This window comes from Macrobrachium nipponense, chromosome 39 (assembly GCF_015104395.2).
Source record: "Macrobrachium nipponense isolate FS-2020 chromosome 39, ASM1510439v2, whole genome shotgun sequence".
Lineage (NCBI taxonomy): Eukaryota > Metazoa > Arthropoda > Malacostraca > Decapoda > Palaemonidae > Macrobrachium > Macrobrachium nipponense.
In genome coordinates, this window is record NC_061099.1 from 49,704,184 (window position 1) to 49,719,893 (window position 15,710).

The 15,710-nt window shown below is 40.9% G+C and overlaps 1 long non-coding RNA gene across 1 annotated transcript in view; it reads right to left on the minus strand.

The window, feature by feature from the left end:
- The window catches only part of LOC135210333 (uncharacterized), a 110,866-nt gene that overhangs the window by 3,480 nt on the left and 91,676 nt on the right, over positions 1-15,710 (minus strand). Inside the window, exon 2 of the long non-coding RNA XR_010313500.1 lies at positions 13,152-13,205. This is a non-coding gene — a long non-coding RNA (uncharacterized LOC135210333). The remainder of the gene's footprint in view (positions 1-13,151; positions 13,206-15,710) is intronic.

The window sequence follows — 15,710 nt, forward strand, 5'->3', positions numbered from 1 at the left end:
TTATGGAAAGAAATTGCTAATAAAAGCTGGTAATGAAACCCAAGCAATTTTGCCATCGAATTTTAAACCTGAAAGTGGAAATATCGAATGTATTGCATCGCACAGATTCTTCAACACACTGAAAGGGGTAGTATACTCAAAAGACCTGCATCAATGTCCTCCTTGTGTATCTCACATAATAAAACTAGGAGGGGATGCAGCTATCCTTTTAACCTCTCCAGTTACCTACCTGATACTATCATTGTTGGCCATGAGAGGTGCAGGTTAAAAAATATAAAAGAAGTCCAAAGCAATGTCACAACTGTTTTGAATATGGCCACATTCAAAACTTGTGTGAAAACAACAAAAGATGTTTTGTGTGCTCTGCCGAGCATGATAATTTTGACGAGTGTGTAGCAGCCCAGTACTGTTTTCAATTTAAGGGTGATCACTCTCCAAAATCTAGGGCTTGCCTCAGATACAGATTTGAAGAAGATGTATTGGCAGTGGCTGATAATTGAACATATCAGCATTAACGAAGCAAAGCGTGTGATAATGGGGGCAAACAAAAGTGCCAACTCTACCTATGCTTCAGTAATAAAACTTATGAAATATTCCAGCAAGGTAAGGCAATTAATAACTGCATCTGATAGTAGGCATCACACACCTACTACTCCACAGACTGTAAATAATGAAAATCCCCAATCTGTCAAGAAATTTTCATTGGCTAGTGCCTTGGAGTCCAGCACCAAAAGTTGTACTTCCAGCAGCACAGAAAACACCTCCCAAAGTCCATAAAAAGTGAGTAATATGATAGTTGCAGGCTCACTTCCAAAAAAAAGAAAGGCAAAATCAATTAATTATTCGGGAAGCTGTTCCAAAAACACTTCCAACAAGAATAAGCCAAGGGAGCAAGCCCAATTAGATAGAGCTAATTCGGAGCCATCAATTGTCACAGCCACAAACAAAAATGAAAACAAAACTAAAATTACAACCACCAAGAAGCACACAAGGAATACATCCCCCAAATAATGATGGCTTTAAAATAAAAACCTCAAATGGGTTTTCACTGTTCTGGAAGAGATCTCTCCACCTAGAAAGGTGGTTCCAAAAGCAGTTTCAGCCCAAAAACGTGCGAGTTCTGATCAGTCTTGCCGCCCTACGACAAATGAACCTTGTGATTCACAGAATCACAGTAGAAATTCTGATCAAAATCATAACCAGAAATATGGACAGCCAAAAACTCTAAATTCCAATTCAAATGAAAAGGGATTAAAGAAACAAACACTTATAAAGGAGAACTTACCTCTCCACACTATAGTGCGTTTACTTTTCTAAGATTGCTGTAGTGTGGCTTGTACAGATATCATACGTTGCCAATTTTCATGTTATGGTAATCATATTAACTTCAGAGAGTCTATTGAAATAGTTTTCATTTCTTGAAATGTGGTTCTTTGTTTGCATCAGATATTTTGAATATATCTTATTTCGTATATTCTTCATTAAAACCTCGGTTTCATTCATGAAAATGAAGATATGGCATATTTTTTCCCCGGTGATGCCAGATCTGAGTTTAGGGGACCTATGATTTTTAATAAGATTTAAAAGGTCATGGTCAATATCATTAAAGGATACTCGCTCTCGATCACCCACTGTGAAAAGTATGGACAGCCCAGCCCAAGTGACTCCCGTAAATGTCTTCAACCACCACCTGAGGCCAAGGAAATAGTCTATAATTTCCTGAAATACTTCATTTTATAAAAACATCATGAAGGGCCTGTCACGGATGTTTCGAAGGCTATCCAGAGAATATCTGAAGCAGCAAAAGTGTCAGAAATGACTATTCGTAGACTTAACAAGGAAGCAAGAGAGGCGGGAAATATAGTGGAATCTCCAGTGTTTCAAAAAAGAAAAAAAGAGAGTGAGTCCTGTGACTGACTTGAATGATTTTGATGAAAATGTTTCTAAGGGCATAATAGATTGACTGACTTATGAATTTGTCTCAAGTCCAAACACCAGAGCCAACAGGCCATTCAGTGTATCTATAATTATAGAAAGAGAAAGGAAGAATAGCTAAATAGAATCGGGAATGAAAAAGAAAAAAAGTTAACAGGGAAGAAGCAAACCCTTTCCCTCGACTTCCAAGGTCTAAAGCGAATCCTCCTAAGAAGGATTATATCTGCGGAAAGCATTTAATGGGACTTACATACCCGTAGATATGACAACTCTACCTTTTCTACCTGGCCCCACCCGAGTGATCTTAGAAAAGTAAACGCACTATAGGAACAGTACTTCCCCTCAAAGGAGTGGGAAGTAGCAATTTTTACCACCTTAACATTCATGTTTGATATCCTTCAGTGGAACTGTAAAGGTCTCGGAGCCTGTACAGAACACCTTAAAGTCTTAATTCATGAATCCAATCCAGGGATTATATGACTGTAGGAGACAATGTTAGGTAACTCTCCTTATAATCCTGGACTAAATTATTCAATATTTAACTCCTCTCCCCCAATTGGTGGTCATGCCCAAGGAGGTGCTGCAATTATTGTTAATAAATCTCTGCAGCACTCAGTAATACAATTAAATACAACTCTACAGGCTGTTGCTATTTCAGTCATCTTGGAAAAAAAGAGGATAAAAGTCTGCTCCTTATACCTTCCACCAGATCTTGCTTTTAACAGTGAAGATATTCAGTTCTTAATTAACCAACTTCCAGCTCCTTTACTTCTCTTAGGAGATTTTAATGCCCGCAACCACCCCTTTGGAGAAGTCAGTTTCTAGACAGTAAAGGGAAGTTAATTGAAGACGTTATTGATAGGAATGATGTTATTCTATATAATAACGGGTCAATGACTTTCCACAGTATTCATGATCATCATTTCACTGCACTGGACCTTTAGTACCTCTTCAACAAGTATCCACCTTGATTTTAGTTGGTCTGTTAACAAAAATTTAAATGGGAGTGATTATTACCTGATCCATTTGAAATATGCTGTGAATGGTCCATCTGAAGTTTTACCGAAGTGGAAGGTAGAGGATGCAGACTGGGATAAATTCAGTAAGGGCGTCAAACTAGATAGGGAGTTTGAGTCATTTCATTCTCATCTAGATGCTTATGGTTACTTTATTGAATCTACTCTGAAGAGTGCTGAAGGCTCAATTCCCAAAACAAAAGGCAAACCTCGTAGACCTGCAGTTCCTTGGTGGAATAAGACTTGTGGTATTCTGAGGAAAGTTACTAGGAAGTGCTACTGACGTTACAAAACTAGTGGCTCTCCTCAGTCTAAATTAATCTACAAACATGCTTTAGCCAAGGAACAGCGCTTTTATGAAAGCCAAAAGAGAAAGTTGGCTTTACTATATTAATGAAATAAACTCAAAGACTCCACTGAAAGTGGTGTGATGCAAAATAAGGAAAGTGAGTGGGAAATTTGTTGCATCACCATTACCCTCATTAAAATTAAAGGACACTGATCACAGAGCCCACTGAAGTTGCCAATGAGCTAGAAAAACACTTTTCTGAAGTTTCCAATGCTAACAATTAATCTCGAGAATTTTAAAAAATTAGGAATTCTGAAATGATTCTGGAATTCAATTCTGGAAAATCTGAACCATACAACTACAGGTTTTCCTTGAGAGAATTAAGGGAGGCGCTCTCCTCTAGTGAATCCACAACTCCAGGTGAGGATCATATATGAAATGCTTAAACACCTCCCAGACGATGTCAAAAAATATTTACTCAAGATTATATACAAAATATGGGAAACTGAAATTTTACCCAATGACTGGAAAATATCCATAGTTGTTCCAATTAAAGAGCCTAATAAATATGCTTCCCTAGCCACCAGCTATAGACCAATAGCTCTTACCAGCTGTGTGTAAGCTGATGGATAAAATGATAAATACTAGACTAGTTTGGCACTTAGAAACTAAAGGATTAATATCATCATTTCAATTTGGTTTCAGGAAAAACTGCTCCACCCTTGCTGAGGCTGACCAACCAAATCCAGCAAGGATTCCCCAAACAATGTCAGACCATCGGAGTATTTTTTTACCTCGAAAAAGCGTACGGCACTGCCTGGAGAATTGGCATCATGAAACAACTGCACAAGATGGGCATTTGTGAAAGAATGATCAGATTTATTTATTCCTTTTTAACGGACAGATATTTGAAGGTAAAATGGGAAACTCTCTCCCAACCTTTTGTGCAGGAGGAAGGAGTTCCCCTAGGAAGCACTTTAAGTGTAACACACTTTTCAGTGGCAATAAATAGTGTGGTTGAAAAAAATCTTGCCTCCTGTTAAATGCTCACATTTTGTCAATGACCTTGCAATATACTGCACAAGATATGATTCATTGTCAGTTTGTAAACATCTGCAAAGGTCTATTAATGCTATTACTAAGTGGGCTGATGAGAATGGTTTTAAATTTTCCTCTTCCAAAACAGGTGTAGTAAGATTTACTAGATGCCAGCGTGTGGAAGAAGTTCCGACACTTAGTTTAAAAGGATCTATCATTCCTTATGAAAATGAAGTAAAATTTCTGGGGATGATTATTGACCATAAACTAACATGGGCCAGCCACATAAATGCCTTAAAAATTAATGTTAAAAAATCTTTGAATATTTACAAGGTTATTTCTGGATTTAGTTGGGGGGCTGATAAGAAATCCCTTCTGAGGCTATATGACTCGCTGTGTCGCTCCAAGCTAGACTATGGCTGTCAGATCTATTCCATTCCTTATAAATGATTAAAAATTGTCTTGGGGAAAAATGATTATTTACCAAATAAAACTAAACATGGGCCAACCACATTAAAATGCCTTAAAATTAATGTTAAAAACTCTTTGAATTTTACAAGGTTAGTTTCCTGGATTTAGGGATTGGGGGGCTGAAATAAGAAATCCATTCTGAGGCTATATTAATCGATGGGGTGTAGCTTTTCCAAGCTAAACTTGGCTGTCCAATCTAGTTTCCTCAGCTTGAAAAACCAAACTAAGGATTAGCTGTTGTACAGACCATGGGTTGGGAATTCTCAGGGACATATAGACTTCTCCTGTTAAAAGCATATATGTCGACACAGATCATCTTCCCCTTGATCAAAGAAGGCAAGAGCTAGGGTTGCGATACGTGGCTAGAATGAAAAGTGCTCCCAAAAATCCCTCCTTTCAAGTACTCAAGGAAACAGACTCGCGGAATTTCTCTGGCACAAGAGCTTTTAAACCATTCCAAATTTGACTGAACAAGGATGTTAGGGATAACCATCTCAAATCCCAGAAAGTCCTGGAAGTAAAACATCCTGTAAATCCTCCATGGCTTATTCCTGAAGCATTAGTATGCAAGAAATCATTTAAGAAGAGGACTGTACTGAAGAAGAGATTAGGGGAAAATTCTTAGAGCACAACGTTACCCATGCCAATTATGTGAAGATTTACCAATTATGTGGAGACTTATACAGATGGATCAACGTCAGATAGTGGTGTTGGGTGTGCTGTTATCCTTGGTGATACAGCTAAATTACCTGACTTTGCATCCATATTTACTGCTGAATTAACAGCTGTAGTCTCTGTCCTAGATTTAGTTCTTCAACGTAGTGACACTAATTTTGTCAAAGGCAGTCCCGGGGTTACGACGGGGGTTCCGTTCTTGAGACGCGTTGTAAGCCGAAAATCGTAAAAAATCCTAAGAAACCCTAACTTTTAATGCTTTGGGTGGATTGAAAACTATTTGCAGAATTCACCAAATAAGAAGTCTCCCTAGGAGGAGGCAGACACTCTCAGGGAAGGAGCTGCTTCTGTTGCATAAGACAGGTATCTCTTCCTCAACAATCTTGAGGGTATGGAGGAGTTATGGAGTTCCATTTGACAACGTCTGTGAGAGAGAGAGAGAGAGAGAGAGAGAGAGAGAGAGAGAGAGAGAGAGAGAGAGAGAGAGAGAGAGAGAGAGGGAGGGAGAGAGAGATAGGGGGAGAGAGAGAGAGAGAGGGTTTTGTTTTGAAGAGTTTTTTTGTTTTATGTTTTGTGTAGTTGTAGGTCAATTGTCCTGCGTGTATGCTGTAGTGTGTAGAGGAAAGTGTGACTGGGGTGGATTTGGCAGCTAGAGTGATTAGGTTAATGTGGGGGGGGATTTTGCCAGCTTGTTTTTCAGCTTGTGATCCCGCCACATTATTTTTTGGCGCCGAACAGGGACTGTTGGTGTGGCAGCTGCAGGGCAATTGGGGTACTGAGTTGTGTGATTGGTGGAGAAAGTGAGGATGGAAGGGTTGAAGGAGATAGAGAGGCTGAAGGAGGAATTACGGTTGGCGAGGGAAGCTAAGGGAAGGTTGGAAGTGGAGAATGAGAGGTTGAGGGTAGTGTGTGAGGAGCAGAAGAGGTAGTCAGAGGAAATGAAAGGAATGCTAAGGAGTGCAAGAGTGGAAATGAAAGAAGAGGTGAAAGGAGCAGAAGAGAAAATGGATGAAAAATTGGGGGTAATGATGAATGCACTGCAAGAGATGATGCAGGAAATGATGAAGGGATTCGTGGGAGAGGGAGCTGTAGGAGCTAGGCCTACTGGGTCTTGTGACGGGCTAGGAGTGGTAAAGAAAGTGAAAGAGCGAGTGGATGAGAGTACGAGTGACGAAGGTGGGCTGAGGAAAAGAAGACTAAGGGAAAGAAGGTTAGTATGGGTGACGGACAGGATGAGATTAGGACAGAATACATTGGGGAAAGGGCTGAGAGTGATTTGGATAGTGGTGAGTGGAAACAGGTAGGTAGAAAGAAGAAGGGTAAAAAGAGCGTAGTCAGGGGTATGGACATGAGTATGGAAATGGATTCGCTGTATTCAGAAGAGGGGAAGAAGGGTCAGAATGAAAGTAGCGAAAGTGAGAGTGAGAGTGAGCAAGAGGTACGAAAGGCTGTGTATATGAGAGAGGTACCCCAATGTGCACAATATGAGGAATATGGTAGTAGGGACATAGGGGACTTTTTTAAAGAATATGAGAGGTATTGTGAGGCAAAGTATGGGGATAACAAGAGAGTCTGGGCAAGAGAGTTAGGTAGCTTTTTGACGGGATTCTTGTTGAGTATGTATGGAGTAATGATGAGTGTAGGAAATGTGCCGTATGAGTGTAAAAGCTAGGATTGTAGAACAGGCAAAGAGGATAAAGAGTAGCGTTAGATATAGGAGAAAGCAAGATTTCTCCTATATCTAACGAGTGTAAGGAGTTAGTGCGAAAGTTGTTGGCGACTGTACCAGAGAGTGTATATGAGTATAAATCTAAAACATAAGGAGAAAATGCGATGGACGAATAAAAGGTTAACATGAAACAACATTTTAGAAATAGTAGAAGATTACGAGTTAGATAGGTGTATGAAAGAGAGTAGAAGTGTTAGTGTTAGGACTGAAGTAGCTGAGGTTGTACCAGAGTTTAGAAGCTATAGAGAGGCAGTTTTGGAAGGGCCGAGGCAAATGGCAGAGCGAGTGGTAGATAGGAGCGTTAGGGCAAGTAATGTGAGCGTAGTTAGCCCTAAAAGAGATAGGAGTGCGAGTGTTGGAAGAGTAGGGTCAGTTAGTTGTGAGCAAGAGCAGCAGCAGTGTTATTGACGTGGTAAGCCAGGACACAGGAAGAATGAATGTTGATGGGCGTTAGGAGCATGCTTCGGGTGTGGGCAAAGAGGGCATTTGGTGAGTGAGTGTAAGAAAGATAGGGATATTAAATGTTATAGGTGTGGACAGGCAGGGCACATCGCTAGTGGACGTCGGGTACCCGTATGAACATAGTTTGCGGCAACTGTGGGACGAATGGCCATTATGCTAGGATATGTAAAGAACAGTGTGCGAAGTGTGTTGAATGTGGAATGGAAGGTCACATGGACGAGTCTGTGTAGGCGAAAGAGGATGAGTCAGGCTGGGAATTCGGGAAACTAAGTGAAAAGGGGATTCAGTTGGGTGGGTCCTCTAGTATGTGACAGTATGTTTGGGAGATTGTGATGAGAGAGTGGTTTTGGATGAATAAGTGTGAGCCGAGCATCAGTAAGCAAATGGGTTTGGAAGATAGCAGTTGGTGTTGGTTGAGTATGGAAGAAAGCGGAAGAAGGTAAGGAAAGGGAATGAAAGGGAGAAAAGTGAGCTGCATGATAGAGGGGTTAGTGTTAGGGTAAAAATGGTGGATAAGGCATGTAATACAGATGACTTTGCGGGGAGGAATGATACATATAGAGTGTGTGGGTTTGAATTGACAGGGTTTAGTGAAGTTTCACCGGGAAGGGAATCAGGTGGTAAGGATGTAGTTGGCAGTATGAATGAGTCTCTTCGGGAGTTTGGCAGGAGTGTAAATGAGGTAAGTGATTTGGTGGCAGAGTTACAAGAGATGTTCGGACAAGAGTTAGAAGGGGTAGATGAGATAGTGAATGAGATTTGGTGGGATGGTAGTGAGGGAGATAGTAATGGTAGTCTGACTGGAAGTGTTCTGGGAGAAGTTGATGGCGGTGTAACTGAGAGTGTGTATGAGGGCCCTCAAACAAGATCCAGGGGACCTGCATCTGAGCATCCGTGGGTGTTGCAGAGGGCTATTTAGTGTGGGTGTTGTGAGTGAAAGGAGACGTTGTCAAATGTAACAGGGGAGGAAATATGGAGGAGTTATGGAGTTCCATTTGACATCTGTGAGAGAGAGAGAGAGAGAGAGAGAGAGGAGGAGAGGAGAGAAGTGAGAGAGAGAGAGAGAGACGAGAGAGAGAAGAGAGAGAAGGGAGAGGGTGGTTGTAATTGCTGTACATATGGATAGTTAATGACTGAATTGGTTGTTGGTGGGTTCTGGGCTATCTGCTGGTGCTGTTGATTGTTAGAGTTCTGTGTTTTTAGTGTTTTTTCAGTCAGTCTTTGGTGAGAGCCTGTGATAGGTAGTAGTGTTGGAGGAGTCTATTGAAGGCATTGGAAGTTGATTGAGTTTTGTGTTTTATTTGGTGTTGTTAAGTTAGTGTTTTTGCTTAGAGTTGTTGTGCCTGTGCTGTTGTGATTTTTTGTGTTGTTGTGCACTGGTCTTTTGTTGTGTTGTTGAGTTTTGTTGTTGTGTGTGAGGTTGTGGTTGTGTTCCTTGGTTGGTTGCTATGTTGTTGGGTTGTGGTTGTGTTCCTTGGTTGTTTGCTGTGTTGTTGAGTTATAGTTGTGTTCCTTTTTTGTTGTTGTGTTGTTGTGGTCCTTGGTTGTTGAATTGTTGGTTGTAGTCCTTGGTTGTTGTTATTGGGTTATGGTTCTTGGTTGTTGCTGTTGGTATCTCTGTGACCTCGACCATTGGACAGCACAGGATAGCCCGGAGTAACTGGATTTAGTCGTAGGTCAATTGTCCTGCGTGAGTGCTGTAGTGTGTAGAAGAAAGTATGACTGGGGTGGATTTGGCAGCTAGAGTGATTAGGTTAATGTGGGGGCGGATTTTGCCAGCTTGTTTATCAGCTTGTGATCCCGCCACAAGGGAGGAAAGCTAAAGGAGGTCCTGCCTTGTTCCCTTTTCTTTGCAAGCCATCCATCCATTTTATTGAGTACCTTCTTCGCTGACGATGAAAAGTACCATCTTCAGCAGTCTGGAAGAAATAGAGGGCTGCATATCCGTGAAAAGAGTCAGAGGGCGATGAAAGAGTTGCTGGCAAAAGAAGTTTGAAAAGGTGGCCAGCCAGGAACCTCAATAAAGAGGCATAGGCAGGTCAAGGAGCTTCTTTTTCCTCTATTCTTATCATCAGAGGATATTGAAGATAACCACATTCACAGGTGCTTGTGTCGTCGAAGGAGCCTTGTTAAGGAGAGACAAAATGCTACCAACCTTACTTTGAATGGGATCCATGTCAGACTCCAGCATTAACCATGGGAGGAGAAGAAAAAACTGGGAGCTCAGGTGTTGATGGGTGCTTGGCTCCCACTGGATGATCAGGTGCTACTGGAGGAACAGGTGCCAGAGGCAGCACAAGCACTTGACTAGGAGCAGAAGAAGAAACCACCTTGGAGAAAAGACGATGAGCTTTGGGTGCTGAGAGGGGGCATCAACATCTGAGAGGCTGTCCCAGTGGCTGCACAATGGGTGCACAGAATCCTTAAACCTTTTAATAAGTACAGCTGGAGTGAGCGAAACATCCATTGCACTTCTCTTTAAAGAACGAGACTTATCCATTAAGCACTACTGACGTTTATGTTTGTTTGTTTGTATGGTGTTTTTACGTTGCATGGAACCAGTGGTTATTCAGCAACGGGACCAACGGCTTTGCGTGACTTCCGAACCACGTCGAGAGCTGACGTTTATGGGAAGAATCCACTAAACTGGACAAACTATGCACATCCACAGATAGACCTTTCCAGGCTCTTGCTTACAACCTGGGCTAACGTCAAGAGGTCAAACCGAGGGGGTGGTTGCCCATGGACAGACCCCACTGACCTCCCTTGGGCTACCAGTTTGACTCCTCCCAGGTTTAGGGGAGTATGCCAGTGACCTTTACCTAAGAAAATCAGTGGGACGAGCAGCCACCTCCTCCACTTACATTTCATTTACACTTTACACTTTATCCATCATGACCTTCACTGATGAGCCAATTTGCTCCATAGTCTGCACTATTAAAGCAAACAGCTGGTCAATTTTCACTTCAAGACTGGCAATGGAGTTGGGATCGGAAGCAAGGAAGACTGAAGCTGGAGAAGGTGAGGTGGAACAGTAAGAGAACCAGGAACAGGGGCCAAAGAAATAATAGGCGCATGTGAATCGGACTGAAATTCAGATGATTCTTGGCTAGCTACTGATTTATTAGACCCCACCCTAGCAACTGCCTTCCTTTTTCTATCTAGCCAATTTCTTCAAAATGAGATTCTAATGTCTTCCATTTGCTATCATCCCAGTCATTACATTCAGAGCATCTCAAAACAAATTAACAAACTTGTCCAAGGTGATCTGTGCACATTGTGTGCTAGTCATAAGATTCCTTGGTCCAGCATGTATTACAGCCTTTAGCACAATATCTAAAGAAAGACGAACCTGAGTCTGACATCATCAAAACAGGTGGTCAAATTAGGAATAGTAAAGTCTAAATCTATAATAAGGTCTCTAAAGAAAACCTAACACTATCTAAACAATACAAAATCAGGTAACAAATGAAAATAGTACTTCACCAACTGTGATGAAAAAAGTTAAGAATTTCAGAACAAAACTGCAGCCAACAACCAGTGACTGACCTCAATGCCAAGTTGTTCCTCTCTTTCCCAGAAAGTGGGTAGGGCGTTATTACTACCCAAAACAGAAAATTAGGGCAACCTGCAAATTTCAGAATTTTGACTGCCGGGCAAGTGAACCTCTTAGCTATGTAATTACTGTGTAAGTTCATTAAAATTAGCTTTCTAAATATAATAGTTTCAGAGTTATTACAAAAGAGCAACTTTTTTCTTGTAAATTTTAGACAACATATATATATATATATACGTATATATATATATATATATATATATATATATATATATATATATATATATATGTGTGTGTGTGTGTGTGTTGTGTGTGTGTGTGTATATATATATATATATATATATATATATATATATATATATTATATATATATATATATATATAGATATATATATATATATATATATATATATATATATATATATATATATATCAAGATAGCACATTTCTATCCAATTGATTATATATTATACATTTCTGGGCATATTTCCTATATGATAAAATATTTCTAGTGCAAAAATCAGCTCTAACTAGCATAGTTACATACGTAGTTATTACAAAATACGCATCAATTTATTTATGTTGTTTTCTCAAAACTTAATTTTTTCAAAAGTAAATGCTTCAAACTCTAAGATGACTAAACCAAATTCAATGAACTTTTACAGCAAGTGGTATAACTATAGTGGAACCTCTACATACGAATGGAACCTCTACATATGAAAGTCACTACGTACGAAAAATCCAGGTTACGAAAGCAAAGAAAGATTTTTTTGCTTCTGTGTACGAAAATAATTCAGGTTGCGAAAGGGTAAAGTCTGAGATTTGCTCAGGCCGCAGAGAAAAATGTTAAAACTCGCGCGCCGCCAACTCAGTAGACTCACCACCATCCTCCCGCTCTCCCATTGGTTCCTGATGCTAGTCACTGCCGCAAGATCCTGCTCTCCCATTGGTCAGCATCTGTCCCATCATGCCTCTATGTAAAGGCGTTCCTTGGCCATTTTTTGCAGCAGCGTTATCGTAAACACCTGGAATTTGTTCGTTCACATATATTTCGTTTGTTAACATAAATTCGTTGTACTGTAAGTTACTTTGTCGTGTTGTGTGTGAACTTAATGACTTACGTTATTAGCCATGGGTCCCAAGAATGTTGCTGAAGTTCACGGAAAGAAGAGGATGCTTTCTATGGAGACGAAGATGGAGATAATCAAGAAGTGTTAATGTTTTCTGCCATTTGTTAATGTGTTTCGTAAAGTTTAGTGTTAATGTTTTCTGCCATTTTTTAATGTGTTTCGTAAAGATAAGTGTTCATGTTTTCTGCCGTTTGTCCTCCCCCCCGTCGCCATTTTCGGACATCACCTCACTCGAAAGGTAAGGTTCCACATTTTACTACATATGTACGTACATGTGTACAACTACATATATACGTACATGTGTACACAGTATTTCATGTACCCTGTACACTAATACACTTTATTTACAGGTACAGTAATGGTTAGGTTAAGTATTGAATGGTCCAAATTGTTGTATTTCATTGTTTATTAGTCAATTTAGCTTTATAATAAAATTTACTGTGGGGTTTTTGTAGGGCTTGGAACAAATTAGGCAATTTACATGTAAAACGTAGTTCAGATACGAAAAAATCAGGTAACGAAGGCCACTTTGGAATGGATTAATTTCGTAACCTGAGGCACTACTGTATATGTATCTATGATTACAAGTGGGTAAATTTACTTTTGCGTGCTATTTTTTTTCCCCATAATTTCGAAAATGAAATTTTTTGCTCAACTGGAAAAAATATGAACTTAAGAGGTTGAATTTCTTAATTTCCTAACTTGTATTTTTTTCAGTGTTAGTTGAATTACAGGTGGTAAATATTTCAAGCGAATCCCTTCAGTCATAAGGCAGAATGAAGCACATACTTTATAATGGGGCCTTATGGAGTCAGCAACCCCCTTAAAAAAGAACAGCATCTGTACTTACTCTGTTATTCTTCAAATGTTGTAACTCGTAGTCTAATTCTTGTAAAACTTTTACCTGTAATATAAAACATTCATGAATACTTATTTATTATAATAATAAAACTATTAAAATAATAAAACTAAGTTCAAATGTTAATGAACAAGTCATAAAAGCAAAATGGCATATTCTAAAAATGCATACTCTCACAATACTTCCAAAAGGATAAGAGGAAACTGTGATTATGCTTTCAACACATTTTTTCTTTTAACCCTTAAACGCCTAAGCGGTATTTCAGAAATCGTCTCCCGTATGCCGGCGGGGTTCGGGAGTGAGCTCCGAAGCGGAAAAAGTTTTTTTTAAAAAAATCACAGCACGCTTAGTTTTCAAGATTAACCCTTAAACGCCGAAGCGGTATTTTAAAAATCGTCTCCCATATGCCAGCAGGCTCTGGAGTGAGCGCCGAAGCAGAAAATGATATTGTTATGATACAATAAAGTTTCATACATACTTACCTGGCAGATATATATATAGCTAAGACTCCGTCGTCCCCGACAGAAATTCAAATTTCGCGGCACACGCTGCAGGTAGGTCAGGTGATCTACCGCCCTGCCCTGGGTGGCAGGACTAGGAACCATTCCCGTTTTCTATCATATTTTCTCTCTTCCACCTGTCTCCTGCGGGGAGGCTGGGTGGGCCATTAATCGTATATATCTGCCAGGTAAGTATGTATGAATCTTTATTGTATCATAACAATATCATTTTCATACAATCAACTTACCTGTCAGATATATACATAGCTGATTGACACCCTTTGGTGGAGGGTAAGAGACAGCTAACATGGAATAGACAGGTAAACAACATATGTTGTAGGTATAAATAAACCTTGGTTCCTATCTGATAGGTGGTAGACTTCATATGGCTGTTGCCAAGGAGTCTGCATCACCTCAAGAAACTTTAGCGAGATATGTGATCTGTGGCCAAGAGTTCTTGTGGGTCTGCCGATGGGGTCTTATCCACTTACTCGGCAAAGCCTAAAAGGTACTTGTCAATGGGTGCTAATCCACTTATATGACAATACACCTATGCCTATTGGCATAACTAAGGAGCGCAACACCGATCCCGATCACCTGATCCTAACACAAGGGTTCGCGCTCAAATTGAAAAGAGTTATTCCCACACTCCTTTCAAAAACCCCAATAATTTCACTAAGTTAAATAACTTTAACTCAAAGTTAAGGATCAGTGTCGGCTCCTTATCCCAGTAACGTATCCGCAGAAACGTATAAACCAAAAGAGAAGGATCTCTCGTAGGTTAACTTGACATCCTTTGTGTAATGAGTAGTCAACACAGAGTTGCCTCTACCGTACAACACAGCTAATATGTCTTATATGACATATTGTTATGTAAAGAACAAGAATTTGCAAAAGCGCGCACTTCCTGCGCTTTTAATTCTCAGCTGTTTGAAGGAATCAAGTCACTATGAAGTGCTTAGGAGATCTCCATGTTTCAAAGAAGACCAGGGCTTTCTTGAAATGGATCTCTCCCCGTCTGAAGCCTGAACGCCTGGCAGGAACCTCGCGCCTGGCTGGTGCTTCGCTCTTGGTTGGAGCCTAGCGCTTGTCTGGTACCTCTCACTTGACTGGCGCCTCTCAGCTGGTTGACGCCCTGCGCCCTTAGCTGGAGATTCGCACCTGTCTGGAGCCTCACACCTGGCTGACGCTTTGCGTCTGGGTGGCGCCTCGCGCCTCGCTGGCACCTCGCGCCTGGCTTGAGCTTCGCACCTAGCTGGCGCCACACGCCTGGTTGGCTCCTCGCACTTGGCTGGCTCCTCGCACTTGGCTGGCGCCTCGCGCCTGGTTGGTGCCTTGCACCTGTTGGCGTTTCGAGTTTGCCTGATGTCTGGCTGACTCCTCGCTCCTGGTTCCAGGTTGGCTCTTTTTTAGCATCTGGAGCCTGTCTGGATCCCTCCCACTTGCTTGAGCTTCTAGCTTGGTAGAGTCTCGAGGTTGCCTGGCGATGTACACATCGGACATTCTTATTTGTCCGATTTGTTCGCCTCTAAGCGCATATGCTCCAGGTTGGAGGGCCCGCTCTGTCTCTTCATCAGACAATGACATTACGGAACTTGGCGTCTGGCTTGCGTTACATTGTCTGAAAGTCCTGAAGAATCACAATGGTTCATCAGGACAGGAGAAGAATGGAAGAAATTCTTCCACTCTGAGCTTTAGGCCTCTCCGGCAATGGGAGGTGATTGTATCAGCTACATCTAGTAGACGATAGGAATCTAACAGTGCGAGAGATAAGAGTCTTTATCCGATGAGGATCCTTCGTGATTATTTCCTTGCTTCTCTTCAGAAATGATGATGAGGTTTCTCGTTGCCGAATCTTCCTTATCCTTGCTCCAAGGAAGGGAAGGAGCCTGGAAGCCGAAGGTAACTCCGAGCTGAAACTGGAGGACCCCTGATTTCTAGCTCTCAATGTATCTCTCTCAATGTCTTCTGGGATCTATTTCGAGTCCTCCTCGTATTCAAAAGACTCTAGGAAAAATGTTTTAACCATTTCTCTTGTGTAGAAGAAGAA